Genomic DNA, 18,012 nt, shown 5'->3' with positions numbered 1-18,012 from the left:
AACAAAGGAATTCATCCTAAAAGAAAGAATAGGAAGAAATGACAGCCAGAGACCTGATCAACACAGATATCAGTAAGATGTCTGAACTAGAATTTAGAATCATGATAATAAGAATATTAACTGGAGTTGAAAAAAAAGAATATAATCCTTTTCTATGGAGATAAAAGAAATAAAATCTAGTCAGGACGAAATTAAAAACACTATAACTAAGCTGCAATCTCGAATTGATGCCATGACTGCAAGGATGGATGAAGCAGAAAAGCAAATTAGTGATATAGAAGATACAATTACGGAGAATAAAGAAGCAGAAAAAAGGAGAGAAACTAAGGCAAAAGAGCACAATATAAGAATTAGAGAACTCAGTGACTCACTAAAAAGGAATAACATCCAAATCATAGGAGTCCCAGAAGGTAAAAAGAGAGAAAAACAAGTAGAAAGTTTATGCAAGCAAATCATAATGGAAAACGTTCCTAACCTGGGGAAAGACACAAACATCAAAATCTAAGAAGCACAGAGAACTCCCATTAGATTCAACAAAAACCAACTATCAATAGGCATAACATAGTCAAATTCACAAAATAGACAAGGAAAGAATTATGAAAACAGCAAGGGGAAAAAAGTCCTTAACCTATAAGGTAAGACATATCAGGTTCACAGCAGACCTATCCACAGAAACTTAGCAGGCCAGAAAAGAGTCACAGGACATATTCAATGTGCTGAATTGGAAAAATATGCAAGAAATAAAGAAGTTCCTAGACAAACAAAAACTAAAGGAGTTTGTGACTACTAAACCAGCCTGCAAGAAACTTTAAGAGGCAGTCTCTGAGAGAAGAAAAGACAAAACGAAACAAAAAAGGCCAAAAGCAACAAAGAGTAGAAAGGACCAGAGAACACCACCAGAAACTCCAATTCTACAGGCAACACAATGGCACTAAATTCATATCTTTCAGTACTCACTCTAAATGTCAAAGTTCTAAACATTCCAATCAAAAGACATAGGATAACAGAATGGATAAGAAGAGAAGATCCATCTATATGCTGTTTACAAGAGACCCATTTTAGAATTAAAGTCACATTCAGGTTGAAAGTAAGGGAATGGAGAACCATCTATCATGCTAATAGTCACCAAAAGAAAGCCAGAGTAACCATACTTATATCAGACAATCTAGATTTTAAAATAAGGACTGTAAAAAGAGATGAAGAAGGGCATTATATTAAAAATAAGGGGTCTATCCACCAAGATCTAAGAATTGTAAACATTTATATCCCCAATGTGTAGATACCCAAATATATAAATCAATTAATCACAAACATACAGAACCTCATTGATAATAATACCATAAGAGTAGGGGACTTCAATACCCCACTAAACAGCAATGAACAGATCATCTAAACAGAAAATCAACAAGAAAACAATGACTTTGAGTTATATACTGGACCAGATGGACTTAACAGATATATTCAGAACATTTCACCCTAAAGCAGCAGAATACACATTCTTCTCGAGTGCACATGGAATATTCTCCAGAATAGATCACATACTGGGTCACAAATCAGCCACTAGCAAGTTCAAAAAGACAGAGATCATACCATGCTTATTTTCAGACCACGATGCTATGAAACTCGAAATCAAACACACGAAAAAATTTGGAAAGACAATGAATACTTGGAAATTATAGAACACCCTACTAAAGAATGAATGGGTTAACCAAGAAGTTAAATAGGAAATTAAAAAGTACATGGAAGCCAATGAAAATGATAATCTGACAGCCCAAAACCTCTAGGATGCAGCAAAGGCAGTCATAAGAGGGAAGTATATAGCAATCCAGGCCTTCCTAAAGAAGGAAGAAAGGTCTCAGATACACAACCTAACCTTACACCTTAAGGAGCTGGAAAAAGAACAGTAAATAAAACCCCAAACCAGCAGAAGACATGAAATAATAAAGATTAGAGCAGAAATCAATGCTATGGAAATCAAAAAAATAGTAGAACAGATCAATAAAAACAGGAGCTGGTTCTTTAAAATTATTAACAGAATTGATAAACCCTTAGCCAGTTTGATCAAAAAGAAAAAGGAAAGGACCCAAATAAATAAAATCAGAAATGAAAGAGGAGAAGTCACAACCAACACTGTAGAAATACAAAAAAGAAGAAGAAGAAGAAGAAGAAGAAGAAGAAGAAGAAGAAGAAGAATATTATGAGCAATTATATGTCAACAAACTGGGCAATCTGGAAGAAATGGACAAATTCCTAGAAACATATAAACTACCAAAACTGAAACAGGAAGAAATAGATTATTTGAACAGACCCATAACCGGTAAAGAAATTGAATTAGTAATAAAGAACCTCCCAAAAAACAAGACTCCAGGGCTGGATGGCTTTCCAGGAAAATTCTACCAAACATTTAAAGAAGAGGTAACTCCTATTCTTTTGAAGCTGTACTAAAAAATAGAAATGGAAGAAAAACTTCAAAACTCATTCTATGAGGCCAGAATTACCTTGATTCCAAAACCAGACAAAGACTCCACTAAAAAGGAGAACTATAGTCCAATTTCCCTGATGAAAATGGATGCAAAAATTCTCAACAAGATACTAACCAACCAATCCAACAATGCATTAAAAGAATTATTCATCACAATCAAGTGGTATTTATATCTAACATGCAGGACTGATTCAATATCTGCAAATCAATCAATGTTATACATCACATTAATAAAAGAAAGGACAAGAACCACATGATCCTCTCAATAGATGTAGAGAAAGCATTTGACAAAATGCAGCATCCTTTCTTGATAAAAACCCTCAAGAAAGTAGGGATAGAAGGATAATACCTCAATATCATAAAAGCCAAATATGAAAGACCCACCGCTAATATCATCCTCAATGGGGAAGAAACTGAGAGCTTCCCCCCTAAGGTCAGGAACACAACAGAGGTGTCCACTCTCACCACTGTTGTTTAACATAGTATTGGAAGTCCTAGCCTCAGCAATCAGACAACACAAAGACACAAAAGGCATCCAAATAGGCAGGGAGGAAATCAAACGTTCACTCTTCACAGATGACATGACACTCTATATGGAAAATCCAAAATATTCCCCCAAAAAACTGCTAGAACAGATCCATGAATTCAGCAAAGTTGCTGGATATAAAATCAATGCACAAAAATCGGTTGCATTTCTATACACCAATAATGAACAACAGAAAGAGAAGTCAAGGTATAAAACCCATTTACACCTGCACCAAAACCCATAAAATACCTAGGAATAAACCTAACCAAAGAGGTGAAAATCTACACACTGAAAACTATAGAAAGCTCATGAAAGAAATTGAAGAAGACGCAAAAAAATTGAAAAATATCCCATGCTCATGTATTGGAAGAACAAATATTGCTAAAATGTCAATACTACCCAAAGCAATCTACATATTCAATGAAATCTCTATCAAAATAACACCAGCATTCTTCACAGAGCTAGAACGAACAAATCCTAAAAATTGTGAGGAACTAGAAAAGACCCTGAAGAGCCAAAACAATCCTGAAAAAGAAAATCAAAGCTGGAGGCATCATAATTTCAGACCTCAAGATGTGTTACAGAGCTATAATCATTGAGACAGTATGGTACTGGCACAAAAACAGACATTCAGATCAATGGAACAGAATAGACAACCCACAAATGGACCCACAAACGTATGGCCAACTAATCTTTGACAAAGTAGGAAAAAATATCCAATGGAATAAAGACAGTCTCTTCAGCAAATCGTGTTGGGAAAACTGGACAATGGCATGCAGAAGAATGAACCTGGACGACTTTCTCACATCATACACAAAAATAAACTCAAAATGGATGAAAGACCTAAACATAAGACAGGAAGCCTTCAAAATCCTAGAGGAAGTAGCAGACAAAAACCTCTTTTACCTCCACTGCAGCAACATCTTACTCAATATGTCTCCAGAGGCAAGGGAAACAAAAGCAAAAATGAACTATTGGGACTTCATCAAGATGAAAATCTTCTGCACAGCGAAGGAAACAATCAACAAAACTAAAAGGCAACCTACGAATGGGAAAAGATTTTTGCAAATGACATAAAAGATAAAGTGTTAGTATCAAAAATCTATAAAGAACTTGTCAAACTCAACACCTAAAAAGCAAATAATCCAGGGAAGAAATGACATGAATAGACACTTTTCCAAAGAAGACATCCAGATGGCCAACCGACACATGAAAAAAATGTTCAACATGACTCATCATCAAGGAAATACAAGTCAAAATCACAATGAGCTACCACCTCACACCTGTCATAATGGCTAAAATGAAAAACTCAGGCAAAGACAGATGTTGGTGAGGATGGGGAGAAAGAGGAACACTTTTGCATTGCTGGTGGGAATGCAAACTGGTGCAGCCACTCTGGAAAACAGTATGGAGGTTCCTCAAAAAATTAGAAATAGAACTACGCTACGACCCAGCAATTGCAATACTATGTATTTATCCAAAGGGTACAGGGGTGCTGTTTTGAAGGGGCACATGCACCCCAATGTTTATAGAAGCACTATTGACAATAGCCAAAGTAAGGAAAGAGCCCAAATGTCTATCAACAGATGAATGGATTAAGATGTGGTATATATATACAATGGAGTATTACTCGGCAATCAAAAAGAATGAAATCTTGCCATTTGCAATAATGTGGATGGAACTAGAGGGTATTATGCTGAGCAAAATTATTTAGTCAGAGAAAGACAAATATCATATGACTTCACTCGTGTGGAATTTAAGATACAAAATAGATGAACAGAAGGGAAAGAAAGTAAAAATAATATAAAAACAGGGAGGGGGACAAAACATAAGGGACTCTTATAATACAGAGAATAAACTGAGGGTTGCTGGAGTGGTTGTTATTGGGGGGATGGGCTAAATGGGCAAGGGGGCATTAAGGAGGACACTTGGGTTGAGCTATGGGTGTTATGTGTAGGAGATGAATCACTGGATTCTACTCCTGAAATCATTATTGCACTATATGCCAACTAACTTGGATGTAAATTTTAAAAAATAAATAATTTTAAAAAACTTTGCTTTCAATTATGCAAATGACTTTTCACAGTCCAGAGAGATCACGTGATTTTCATGTGTTGATTTACTAATTTGTTGTCTTACCTTAGAGGAATCACCCATATGTAATCCCACTCCATATTTGCAAAACTCACATGTGGTCATAGTATGACTATTTTAGTCTGACAAGGGTATCCCACTATTGATATTTTATTTAGAATATTTATGTCAATATTTCATAATATTCCACAATTTTCCTTTTTCTGTATTTTATGTGCCAAGTGTTTGTATCACTGTATATTTCTTTCCATAAGAATTTAAGTTTTCCATTGTTTTTTGATGATTTGAATATATATATATGCTTCATATATACATATATGCTTCATATACATGTTATGCTTATATGCATATATATATGCTTCATATATATATATATATATATGAAGCAAGCAAATGAAATTATGATCTCTGAAGATTGCTAGTGGTTTTTTGTGAAGTTAATCACATCTTATGCCTTTTTGTGGAAAAGTTCCTAATAAATTATCTATTCTTTTTCTAAGGAAATTGGTCTGCTTTTATTTTTAGAAATTTGTCTGTTTATTTTTTATTTTTTTTTCAACATTTTTTTTTTGGGGGGGGGACAGAGAGAGACAGAGCATGAACGGGGGAGGGGCAGAGAGAGAGGGAGACACAGAATCGGAAACAGGCTCCAGGCTCCGAGCCATCAGCCCAGAGCCTGACGCGGGGCTCGAACTCACGGACCGCGAGATCGTGACCTGGCTGAAGTCAGACGCTTAACCGACTGCGCCACCCAGGCGCCCCTGTCTATTTTTTAAATGAAACCATTTTTATTTCCTAGTAAAGTATGCTTTTATTTATTATTAAGAGAGGTTAACAGTATTATTTTTTTTCATTTTTGATTTTTGTCCACGTGTCATTCTCCTTTGCATATTTGTGTATTATCCACTTTCATGTAAAGGTTAGTAAGTGGATTGTTCTATTTTCTTATCAAAATCCTGATTGTCGGGGCGCCTAGGTGGCTCAATCGGTTAAGTGTCCGACTTCGGCTCAGGTCATGATCTCAGAGCTCGTGAGTTCGAGCCCCTCATCAGCCTCTGTGCTGACCGCTCAGAGCCTGGAGCCTGCTTCGGATTCTCTGTCTCTGTCTCTCTCTGCCCCTCCCCTTCTCTCTCTCTCTCTCTCTCTCTCTCTCTCTCTCTCTCTCTCTCAAAAATAAATAAGCATTTAAAAATGCATCTTCAAAAGACTAAACAAAAACCTGATTTGGGGGAGGAGGAGTTAGGATGGCAGAGCAGCATGGAGACCCTGAACTTGCCATATCCCTGAAATGCAGCTACATCAGCACCAAACTATTTTGAACACTTAGGAAATTGATCTGAGGGTTAACGCAACAATCTGTGCAACTTGAGCCCCAGAACTGTACAGGTATGCGATGCAGAGCGGTCATCTGGGGGAGAGAAAATCTGCAGAGGGTACGGAGCCATTTTCGCTGAGGGAAGAGAGAAAGAGAAAGAGAAGGAGGTGGGGGGAGTGCAGTGCATCAGGATCGTGCAAGAAAAGCAGTCCCCCTGCAAAAGTAGCTGGAGACAAAGAAAGAGGGAAAAAACACTCGCAGGGGGCTGAACAAAACAGTCTGTTCCCCAAAACCATTGATGCGGAGAAAGGAGAGGTTTTCAGTGCCACCAGGATTCTATCAATAGTGAAGCACAGAGTCTGAAGTTTTCAGAGCTCAGCCCATGGCGGTGTCCTCAGGACTGGAACTGTGACCTCCTCCTTTTGCCTCCTCTTGCACCTGGACCCCAAACAGGTCAAAGCTGAGGTGTCTCAGGGAATGAGAGCCTTGTAAACCTGCAGGTCCTTGCAGGCACAGAGACAACTACCTCTGCCCCAAGCTGCATGCCTGGGAGGGAAGACTCTGTGGGAGACTCACACATCTTAGCCCTCAGCACCTCTGGGGGACACAGTGAAGTCCTCAGACCCTGGAGTAGCCATGGGACCATCACCATCATGCTCAATCGTCAGTTCCTCCTGCTGCTGTCACCTAGACCCTGTCCTTGCCCCCATTATACTTCCAGTCTGACACATGTGGACATTCCATATATATTTGCTTAAAGAATGAATGAGTGAGTGACTGAATGGATGAATGAATGATGAAGACAAAGCTCTCAGGTAGGCAGTTGCTGTAACACCTGCATTCTTCCTATACGGGAGGAAAGGCATTCCTGCAGCCTTGATTGTCTGTGACATTTCTACACCTCTTCACACTTCACACCGTGGTTTCAATGTGACACAGGGACAGCAGACCCATCACCTGCCCTCCACCTGCTCTCCCACCTGACCTCACCTGTGACATTCGGGGCACCCCTATCTCTGTAGTATCGCGATCCATCCACCTGACACTCTGGACCATCCCTCCCTCTCCCATAGCCCAGGGTCCAGTCAGTCATCTCCCTATGCCCCATCTGGGGACTTGTGCCATTTCTCCCTTCCCTGTCTCCTCTGCTGCCATCTTCCTCCAGCTGCCCCTCTGCCCAGTGTCCCCTTCCAGGTATCCCTGTCTCAAGTTCTGTCCTGGAACTTCCCTCGGAGCTATATCTCTAATAAGCAGCACTGATGACAGGCATAGCTGGTATTAAAAGTCTCCCAGCACATGGAGTGGAGGTCACAGGATGGCGCCGTAGTGGTCCCTGCCCTGCCCAGGTCCTATTCTATCCCCACACCTGCAGCAGCCGCATCAGGGTTTGCTGAGTCCTGTCTGTCCTGCTCCAGAAAGGCCTCACATTCCCACAATGTGTGTCCTCCTCAGTGAAGGTGTGTGTCCCCTAAGCGAGCTCCTGTCCACACTCTGCCCCCAGAGTCAACCCACCTCCTCTGAGCCCCTCCCGGGGACAGATCCCCTCTGTTATCTGTTCCCTGTGTCTTGTCCTCATCTCCACAGCAGTTCACAGGCTTTCCCGGGTCAGGACTGCCTGTATCCTTCCCCTTGACTCCCATCCACAGAGGATGCATTATCAGGGACAGCACACCAGGATGGCATCTCTGTCCTTCCCTGGAGGGTCACTCTCATTTGATGGGAACACAAGCATCAGGGAAGCAGGAGAAAAAGAGATTCGAACACAAAAGGAACGAAGGAGGGGTTCTCGTGGAGACCAGCCGGGGGCGATGTAAGACCATGTCTGGGGGTTTCTGTAGGACAGGGGTCCCAGCTGACAGGAGGCCTCAGGGCCTGGCCCTGGCTTCCTAAGGGGACTGGGCAGGCATGCCTCTCTGAGCCTGGCTGAGTCCCCTGTACACAGACCTGTGTGTGGTCTCAACAATTGCTTCCTCCAGGCCCAGTCATGGGGAAAACTAGAACATCAGATAGGCTCCCTGTCCAAAGGCTCCAGACCCTGCGTGTGCATACAAGGAGAGTCAGGGATGGGTCACATGTGCATGAGAAGCCCCACGTGTGTGAGTTCCATGGGGAGGGGATAAAAGAAGCCAGAGGCAGCCCAGCCCCAGATCTGTGGCCTAAGAAGAGGCTGTGTCACCATGGTCTGGACCCCTGTCCTCCTCATGCTCCACTGTCACCACATAAGTAGAGACAGCCCTCAGGGCCTCAGGGAAGCCCCCTAGCCTGAGACAAATGCCTTTGGCTCGGGTTCCAAACAGCTGCAAATTGTCCCTTCTCTGCATTCTGATATGCCGGTGTTTGCAGATTCTCTGTCCCAGCCACCCTCCCTCTCGGAATCCCTGGAATCATCACCAGACTCACCTGCACACTGAACAATGGCATCAGTGTTGGCGGCTGTGGCACATACTGTTAACAGGAATATCACCATTAGCTGGATATTACCTCAACACTGAAATTTTCCATATTTTTAATATAAACAAACACTAACAAAAAGAATACTTCTTGGAAAATTAGAGGCAGATAAAAAATAAACTGTTTTATTTCATTTTTTATCTTATATCTAACATTGACATAGAGGGTAAAAATTATCAAAGAATATTGCTATGGCCAATACTACTTAATATTTCTCTTCAATTTCTTACTAATACAAAACGAATCTAACTAAAATGAGAAGTAAAGTGTAATGAGAAGGAGTCGAGTTTTTTTTTTAACTTTATTTATTTATTCTGAGGGGGGAGGGGCAGAGATTGAGGGAGAGAGAGAATCCCAAGCCCACTCCACACTGTCAGCTCCGAGCCTGATCCAGGAACCGTGAGATCATGACCTGAGCTGAAATCAAGGGTCAGATGCTTAACTGAGCAAACCAGGGACCCCAGGGTTTTTATTCGAGAGAAGAAATATATTACATAGTGAGTTCAGGGTACTTACTTTAAAAATATTTTACTGATAAAATAATTCAGTAAAACCATTAGAAATATATAAAACTTGTATTACTTATTTTAATCATTTTAAAGAAGAATTATACTTCTTCATAAATTAAAGATAATGAAAGTGATTCTAATGGTATTACCAAAAAGGTAAACGTGCCAAGTAAACATCTTGAGACGTGTGCAATCTGTTTTAAAAAATAATTGCAAACTCCCTGAAAAATATGAAAGCAAATTGAAAAACAAATTGAACATTTTTTTGGTCTTGAATGAGAAAACCAACTGAGTACATCAACAGTTAGTAGGTGATGCCATATAACTTACTTTCTACTTTCTGTTTTCCAGTGTGGAGTCTGAATGGAAGATATTTTCTAACTACAAAGAAATTGAGGAAAATCTGACTATGTATTGCAGACAGGGAAAGACATAACAATGGATTACAGAAAGGAATGTGAGAAATGAAAGGTCATGGAGTGTCTGAACTAGGGACACCCCGGAGGGAGTTTCATAAATCCATGGTGGGAGCCGTCAGCATGGCCGTGTGCACCTGCAGCCACAGTCAGCTGGCAGATTTAGGGGGAGAAGAAGCATCCTGGTGGATTCCATGGGCGTGGGGAAGGGGCTAGTGAGGTGAGGAGACTAATCCTTGGTGGGTGATGAGGGATGGAGTATGGTGATAATGATGACCCATGACTTGATGTAAGTGAGGAGGGACAAGGGGTGTAAGGAAGTGAAGAAATCAGCAGGGAAAGGGAAAGAGAAAATGCAGTTTCTTTCCTATTCCAAAAACCCTCCCACTCACCTTCACCCTGGACAGGAGGGGGTGCTATCTCTCCCACCCTGCCTCCTGCCTGGTCACCTTGACACCAAGGTGTCAAGAAAAAAAATTGGTTGTGATAATAGTTGAACTATTAAAAACTAGATGACAGCAGGGCTCCCTTAGCCTTTCAGGGGGTGTGATTCTCTTCCAGAGACTTCCTGCAAACGTCAAAATATATAATCATTTTTCTTATGCCCCAGAATCTCTTTCTTAAGAACTATCTGGACAGTAGATCCCCCATGGAAACATTCTCCTCTTGTCCCTTATATCACAGGCTTTAGCCCATCTCTGTCTCCTACTCAATCCCAGGAGACACCTGGGGATCCAGGGGGCTGTGGTTTGGCTGTGGTGTGGGGGCAGGAAGGAGGGGGTGTGTGCTCACCCCCTGTCCTGTGATCTCTGACACTTGAGGATAGGATGACTATAAGCTTTGTGTCTGTAGACAAAAAAATGGGACAGATTCCTGTCACTCAATAAGACCTGGACTTCTGATTCAGTGAATTGCTAACAGGTCTGTTCTCAAAGGAGTCCTCACTGCCGCATTAAATACTCCAAGAAAAGTTCTTTCAGACCCTTGCCCTTTTAATCCAGAATCCAGGGTCCTGAACATTTTAACAGAGAATCAGCTTCATGGATAGATTTTTATGGAGAACCATCTTTCACAGTGTAAGAAAGCCACAAGAACTGAGGGCCAGTTGGCCTCATTTTTGGTCACACAGAAACACACACACACACACACACACTCATAGACACACAAGGATCTTCCCTCTCTCTGAGTGTCTACTATTTTTGACTCTTCAGTTCCTAGGCCTCTTTGTCCCTCCAGAAGTCAGGGACAACCTATGCTCACCCAGCCATCCTCAGGATCTCAGTAACTGGGAGGCAGAATCCCCATTAGCAGAAAACCCCAGGAATAATGAGTGTAACTGGGGTCCTGTCACCAGGTAGCCAGGATGTGCACTAAACACCAGCTCTCCCGGGACAAGGCCGATATCAGGAAACCTATAGCAGGTCTCTGTCCCCATGGGAAGCTCAGTCCACAACCATCTCTGGACTCCAATGTGCACCTGAGGGGCTGTGTGGTACATTGATTCTGAGAGCAGCAGCCTGAATGCTGCTCTCATGAGGCCAAGGCCATAGGGAAGTGACACACAATCTCCCCCGGCTGTCAGGGCTGGGCTGACACTCCCTCAGCGACACCTCCAGACAGGGTGGACTTTTACAGCAAACTCTACTGTTCCAACCCAGAGCCACAAGGCTTGTGACCTCAGGAACACAGTCCCCCTTATCTCCACCTCTCCACCACTCACATGTGGGTTCTTTGAATGACCTGGAACTTCTGGGTCCAGGTGGCCTTGGGTAACAGAAATTCATTCTTTTAGTCATGGGTGGATGAATGAGTACTTGCTCTGTCCTGAATATGCTGGACACAAGGCACAGGGATACAACTTTGCACACCCCAGAGACAATTCTGACCCCAAATAGTTTTGTCCTGGAACCTCTCTCAGTGTTTAATACTTCCATCACCGAGATGGCTCTGAGATTCAAAGGAACAGGCCCCTTATAGGGTTTCACTGGATACCATGTTGGGCTTTCCATCCTGCTAAATCAGACCCATGATAATAAAACTCATGACTAAAAAAAAAAATAAGAAGAAATGAATAAAAAATCAAACTACTTTAGTAAAATTTTATAGACTCCTATTCACCTGAAAACAGAAGGCATTCCTATTCCATTGTTTTTCCATCCTTGATTTTAACCACAATCTCCATCCATATTCTCTCTGGAGTAAGCACAGACCTGGGAAAAATACACTAATGATTTTACCTACATCTTCTCAATGACATCAGCATTGAAATTAAATCAATCTTAATGAGATGAATTTTATGTAAAAGGACACACCCATTTATATGCAGGTTTGGCTAAGTGATGACTAATACATAATCTCTATCACCGGAACCTTGTCAGAGCATCCGCAATTGTTATTCATTTTCTCCTAGAACTTCCTACAGGTTTGTTCCTTGTGCTCTGAGGTCAGTGCCACACACAGCCTCACATGGCAGGGCTCCTGCAGACTGTGCGCTGGGAGAACAGATCCTAGGAGGGAATCACTGCCCACAATGTATGCAGAACTGTTGTTTTAAGCAGGTGGAAATCATAATGGATTACAAAGATTTTCAGTGAGTAACCCCTCTATGCATGGGCACTAGGACTTCTATCTATGCACAACCTGGAGAGAATCTCTCCCCATCTCCTCAGTGCTGCAGGAACCTCAGAGGAAGGAAATCCTGGAAACCAGGGAGGAATCACATAAGAGGAAAGATGCAGTGACCTGCATAAAAGGGGCCATGTGTCCATGGGGACCTGTCAGTGCTTTGGACTTGAACCTGATCTAAGAAGAGTTTGTGTAGAGACACCTCATCAGGCCAGACCCATGAATAGCCAAGAGAGACATGGACAGACTCACCCTGAAGAATCTGAGTAGAGCATAGAGTCTGCCTTCAGGTGATGGGAAGACATATAAGGGGACACTTGACTTGGTCCTAATGCAGGAAACAGTGGACAGAGCAGTGAGGAGGCAAGAGCTGTCTCTGATGAGCTCTGGTCACCATGTCACACAATGGTGTGTCTGTGTCTGGACATTAGGGGGAGCTCAAGGCCAGTTTCAGAGGAGTCAGGGGTGATCAGAGCTGGGACCTGGCACCTGGCACTGCCTGTGCTTTCTGCTCAGGGCTCACAGCTGTGACCTCACTGATGGCCGAGGGACCTGACCACGCCCAGTGAGGGATCTAGAGCTCAGGTTCTCATTTGCATGGATGGGCCCTCCCTCTCTCCGAGGATGAAGAGGGGAAGGGAGACATTAGGGGAGGTCTGCTCAGCTGTGGACCTGCAGAAGGAAGGAAGGATCCACGATAACCTCCACCATGGCCTGGTCTCCTCTCCTCCTCATCCTCCTCGCTCACTGCACAGGTGACTGATGTGGGGACAGGGGAAAGGGACACACTTTCCTGGGAGGACAAAATGGGCCCTGCTTCTTCCTCATGTCTCTATACCAGCATCACCTTCTCTGTGTCTCTCCCCCTTTACAGTGTCCTGGGCCCAGTCTAGGTTGACTCAGCCGCCCTCAGTGTCTGGTTCTCTGGGCCAGAGGGTCACCATCTCCTGCGCTGGAAGCAGCTCTAATATTGGTGGTTATGGTGTGAACTGGCACCAACAATTCCCAGGAATGGCCCCCAAAACCATCATCTATAGTGATAACAATCGACCCTCCGGGGTCCCAGATCGATTCTCCGGCTCCAGGTCTGGCAACACAGGCACCCTGACCATCACTGGGCTCCAGGCTGAGGACGAGGCTGATTATTACTGCTCAGCGTGGGACAGCAGTGGCAGTGCTCGCACAGTGTTCCAGGCCTGTGGGGAAGTGAGACAAAAACCTGCGTTCTCGTCTGTAAAGAGAGGGAACAGACCAGCAGTCGCCTGCTCAGCTACGCCTGTGATGCTCCTTATTCTTTTGCTGATACTCTGGGCCCAGGTCCATCCAGCGACACCTTGTGTGATTGAGGCTCCTCCTGTCCCTTCTGTTCTCAAATTCACTCTGAGCAGACCATTCTTAGACAAAGAGTCTTCATGAAACAGATGTTTTCGTTTTGTTTTTTTGTTTTCTGGGGTATTTTGCTTCTAGGCTGGATCATATTATTTTTTTCTTTTTTTTTTTAAATAAATGAAACATTTTATTTTGCCTCTGAACTTATCATGGGACCTCAATTACACCCATGCTCTTCTTGAAGAAAAAGTCAGTCTTGTTTGCGTATGATATTTTACCCAATTGGTTATAAATGGTGCTGGTTGGTTTTTGTCTTATTTCCTGATTTGAGAAATAGATGCCAACTTAAAATTACAAAATTATAAAAATAAACCCAAAAAATTTTGTCCATAGGAAAAAAACTGCATGTGAATGTCTATAGCAGTTTCATTCATAAACACTAAAAATTGAAACCAACCAGAAATCTGCACAGGGATGTTTATTCCAGGTTTATCTCTAATCACTCAAACCTGGAACCAACTAAGATGCCACCAAATAGGTGGTACATTTATAAAATGGGATATGATTCACAGGACAATTAGAGTTATAGTACATACTGGAAAGGGCAAAACTCTCGAGAGTATAAACATTTGTGGTTCCTGGGGGACTGAAAGTAGAAAAAGAGTTGATCACATGAAGAGAGGAAAATGTTTCCCAGCAATACAATTATTCTATATGATGGTATAATGACCCTGAAATGACACTATGGCATTGCCAGAACTCATGGAAAACTGTACAGCCACATGACAGAACCTTAGAGTGCACATGCAAAAAACTAATTTAGGAGAGTTGGGGCCCATGATGGAATGCAGAATGTGACAATTCTATTGACTTCCAAGACAAATGCGTGAACCCACCTCAGTGCAGGGGTTGGGAGAAAGCTGCTGAGCTGTGTGACTTTGAAAATGAGTGGAGCCTCTACATGTAAAGACGTAAGAAACTGCATGCAAGTTCTGAACTCTAGTAGATAAGGTGGTATCCCATGGGGGAACAGGTAGATTATTTTGAATTGGCTGCACTATGTACTGGAATGGAACAAGCAAGTAAATGGTGGTGGTGGGGCCAGATTGCTTACTTTAAGAATGGAAAGTCACAGCTATAACCAAGGGAAGAGACTTAAGTGAAGCGTGTGGTCATGGATTAGAGCTGGAGACGGCAGTTTGGAATCATGTGTAATATGGGAATAGTCACCAATATGTGCACATTGTTGGGTTAGTGTACTCATATATATGTCTTTGTCATCTGAACAAGACTGGAAGCAATGATGCCTCATAGCCATGAGATGCATTTTCCCACATACTGCTTTCTAATACTGTTCTCCAGGGAAGAGATGTAGGCTTCTTTGGAGAAATGCTTAATTCTTAGATCAGGAATTACACAGGATGAGCATAGAGTAACCTGTAGTGTCAGAAAATGAAGAATCCTTCAAAACAAACACAAGCGCATCCATGCACACCCACCACATACATGCAAGTGTGTGTGCGTGTGCACGCACACACACACACACACACACACACACACACACACGACAGGGTGTGTCAAGGACCTCATGAGCCAAATTAAAGGGCTCCCATTGGGCAAAACTGGAAAGATTTGAGCAACCAAATAAATGTAATAGTATGGGGTTTAAACTCAAAGTCTAAAATATCTGTCCATGATCCATATTGTTAACTGGTTGTATAAATGAATAAATGGAAGAAGAGACATATTCCCATGCAGATATTTCAAGGAACAAGTGTAAATACTTGGCCCTGAAGGATGTCAGGCATAATCCCCACTCAGTAAGTATGGACAAAGGTACAAAAAAGAAGGAGAGTCTAGGGGCCCCTGGGTGGCTCAGTCGGTTAAGCGGCCGGCTTTGGCTCAGGTCATGATCTCACGGTCCGTGAGTTCGAGCCCCGCATCGGGCTCTGTGCTGACAGCTCAGAGCCTGGAGCCTGTTTCAGATTCTGTGTCTCCCTCTCTCTCTAACGCTCCCCCGTTCACGGTCTGTCTCTCTCTGTCTCAAAAGTAAATAAATGTTAAAAAAATTTTTTTTAAAAAAAGGAGAGTCTAAGAAAGTTTCACAATAAGAGAAGCTTAAGGAAACATCATGACTAAACATCACAAAGAATCCTTGAACTGGATCTTAGAACAGAAGAAGAACATTAGGTAAAAACTAAGAAAATCTGAATAAATTGTTATGGGTTAAACTGTGTCTCTACCAATTCATGTGATAAAAAGTTCCCCCAAATCTTATATTTCAGGATGTAACCTTATTTGAAATGAGATTGCTGCAGATATAATTGGCTAAGGTGAGACCACTAAGGTTTAATTGCATGTGTCATAATTCTTTTCTCTCTTTGGTTTTCCTCTGACTCTTTGGTTGGAGTGATGGTCAATTGTGTATGAATATTTTAGAGAACAGAGCCTATGAACCCATTCTTCAATGTCATAGAAGGCCTTGAGATTACAGAAAAGAAATATATAAAATGCTGTTTTCTTTTTAAGGTCAATCCCTAGGGCATTTACCAAATAAACATGATTAAGGCTAAATATGGGTTGGGTACCTTATCCTGGAGGCCCTTTCATGTAGAAATGGAGAAATTCTAAGACGACAGAGGGCCCTTGTACAGTGTAATGGTTTATACCGGTCCTCATACTGAGAACAATTATAAATCTGGACTAATAAAAAGGAAAATGAATCATATGTATGTCAGAGAGACAGAAGAAATAATGAATTCCCAGGGTAACTGTAAAGGGTAAATGAAAACCCAGCCTGAGAAGCATGAACAGTAGACACATTTTGGTTGAAAGCATTTTAGTCTCATGACAAATACAGACATCAAATCTCAGGACCTGTGCAGGGGGTTATGGGATGTAACAGGACACTCTCATAATACAGCAACATTAGTCTCCCTGTAAGGAAAACTCAAACAAACTTTTTAAAATTTTTATTTACTTAAACTCAATTAGTTAACATACAGTATAGTATTGGCTTCAGGGGTAGAACCCAGTGATTCATCACTTACATATAACACTCAGTGCTCATCCCAACAAATGCCCTTCTTAACGCCCATCAGCCATTTAGCCCTTCCCCCGACATACCTCTCCTCCAGCAACTCTTAGTTTTTTATGATGTATTTAAGAGTCTTTTATGGTTTTCTTCCCTCTCTGTTTTTATCTTATTTTTGCTTCCCTTCCCTATGTTCATCTGTTCTATTACTTAAATTCCACATATGAGTGAAATCAGTCTTTCTCTATCTCACTTAGCATAATACACACTGGTTCCATTCACATTGTTGTAAATGACAAGATTTCATTCTTTGTGATTGCTGAGTAGTATTCCATTGTATATATAGATACCACATCTTCTTTAATCATTCATCAGTCGATGGACATTTGGGCTTTTTTCATACTTTGTTGATTGTTGATAGTTCTTCTATAAACACCAAATCAGCAGTTTTTGTATCTTTTGGATAAATACTTCAAATTTATCCCCTTCAAATCAGCAGTTTTTGTATCTTTTGGATAAATACTTAGTAGTGCAATTGCTGGGCCATAGGGTAACTCTATTTGTAATTTTTTGAGGAGTCTCCATACTGCTTTCCAGAGTGGCTGCACCAGTCTGCAATCCCACCAACAGTGCAAAAGTGTTCCTCTTCTACACATGCTCACCAACACCTGTTGTATTTAGCCTTTCTGACAGTTGTGAGGTGGTATCTCATTGTGGTTTTGATTTGTATTTCTCTGATGATGAGGGATGTTGAGCATCTTTTCATGTGTCTGTCAACCATCTGGATGTCTTCTTTGGAAAACTATTTATGTCTTCTGCCCTTTTCTTCATTGGATTATTTTTGGGAGATGTTGAATTTGATAAGTTATTTATAGATTTTGGATATTAACCCTTTATCTGATATGTCATTTGCAAATATCTTCTCCCATTCCGTCGGTTGCCTTTTAGTTTTGTTGATTGTTTCCTTCACCATGCAAAAGCTTTTTATCTTGAAGTCCCAATAGTTCATGTTTGCTTTTATTGCCTCCAGAGACATGTCTAGTAGGAAGTTGCTGTGGCCAAGGTCAAAGAGGTTGCTGCCTGTTTTGTCCTGTAGGATTTTGGGTTTTTGTTTTGGGTTTTTTATTAATATAATTTATTGTCAAATTGGCTTACATACAACACCCAGGGCTCATTCCAACAAGTGCCCTCTTCAATACCCTTCACCCATTTTCCCCTCTCCCCCACCCCC

At 41.7% G+C, this 18,012-nt stretch overlaps 1 long non-coding RNA gene across 1 annotated transcript in view; it reads right to left on the bottom strand.

The window, feature by feature from the left end:
* Positions 1–13,401: 13,401 nt before the first annotated feature.
* The window catches only part of LOC147575369 (uncharacterized), a 473,279-nt gene continuing 468,668 nt past the window's right edge, over positions 13,402–18,012 (bottom strand). Inside the window, exon 2 of the long non-coding RNA XR_015242339.1 lies at positions 13,402–13,595. This is a non-coding gene — a long non-coding RNA (uncharacterized LOC147575369). The remainder of the gene's footprint in view (positions 13,596–18,012) is intronic.

Source organism: Puma concolor, chromosome D3 (assembly GCF_028749965.1).
Source record: "Puma concolor isolate L17-30 chromosome D3, mPumCon1.1.hap2, whole genome shotgun sequence".
NCBI classification, from domain to species: Eukaryota; Metazoa; Chordata; class Mammalia; order Carnivora; family Felidae; genus Puma; species Puma concolor.
The sequence above is the reverse complement of the archived record's forward strand: the minus strand, read 5'-3'. Positions and strand labels throughout refer to the sequence as shown.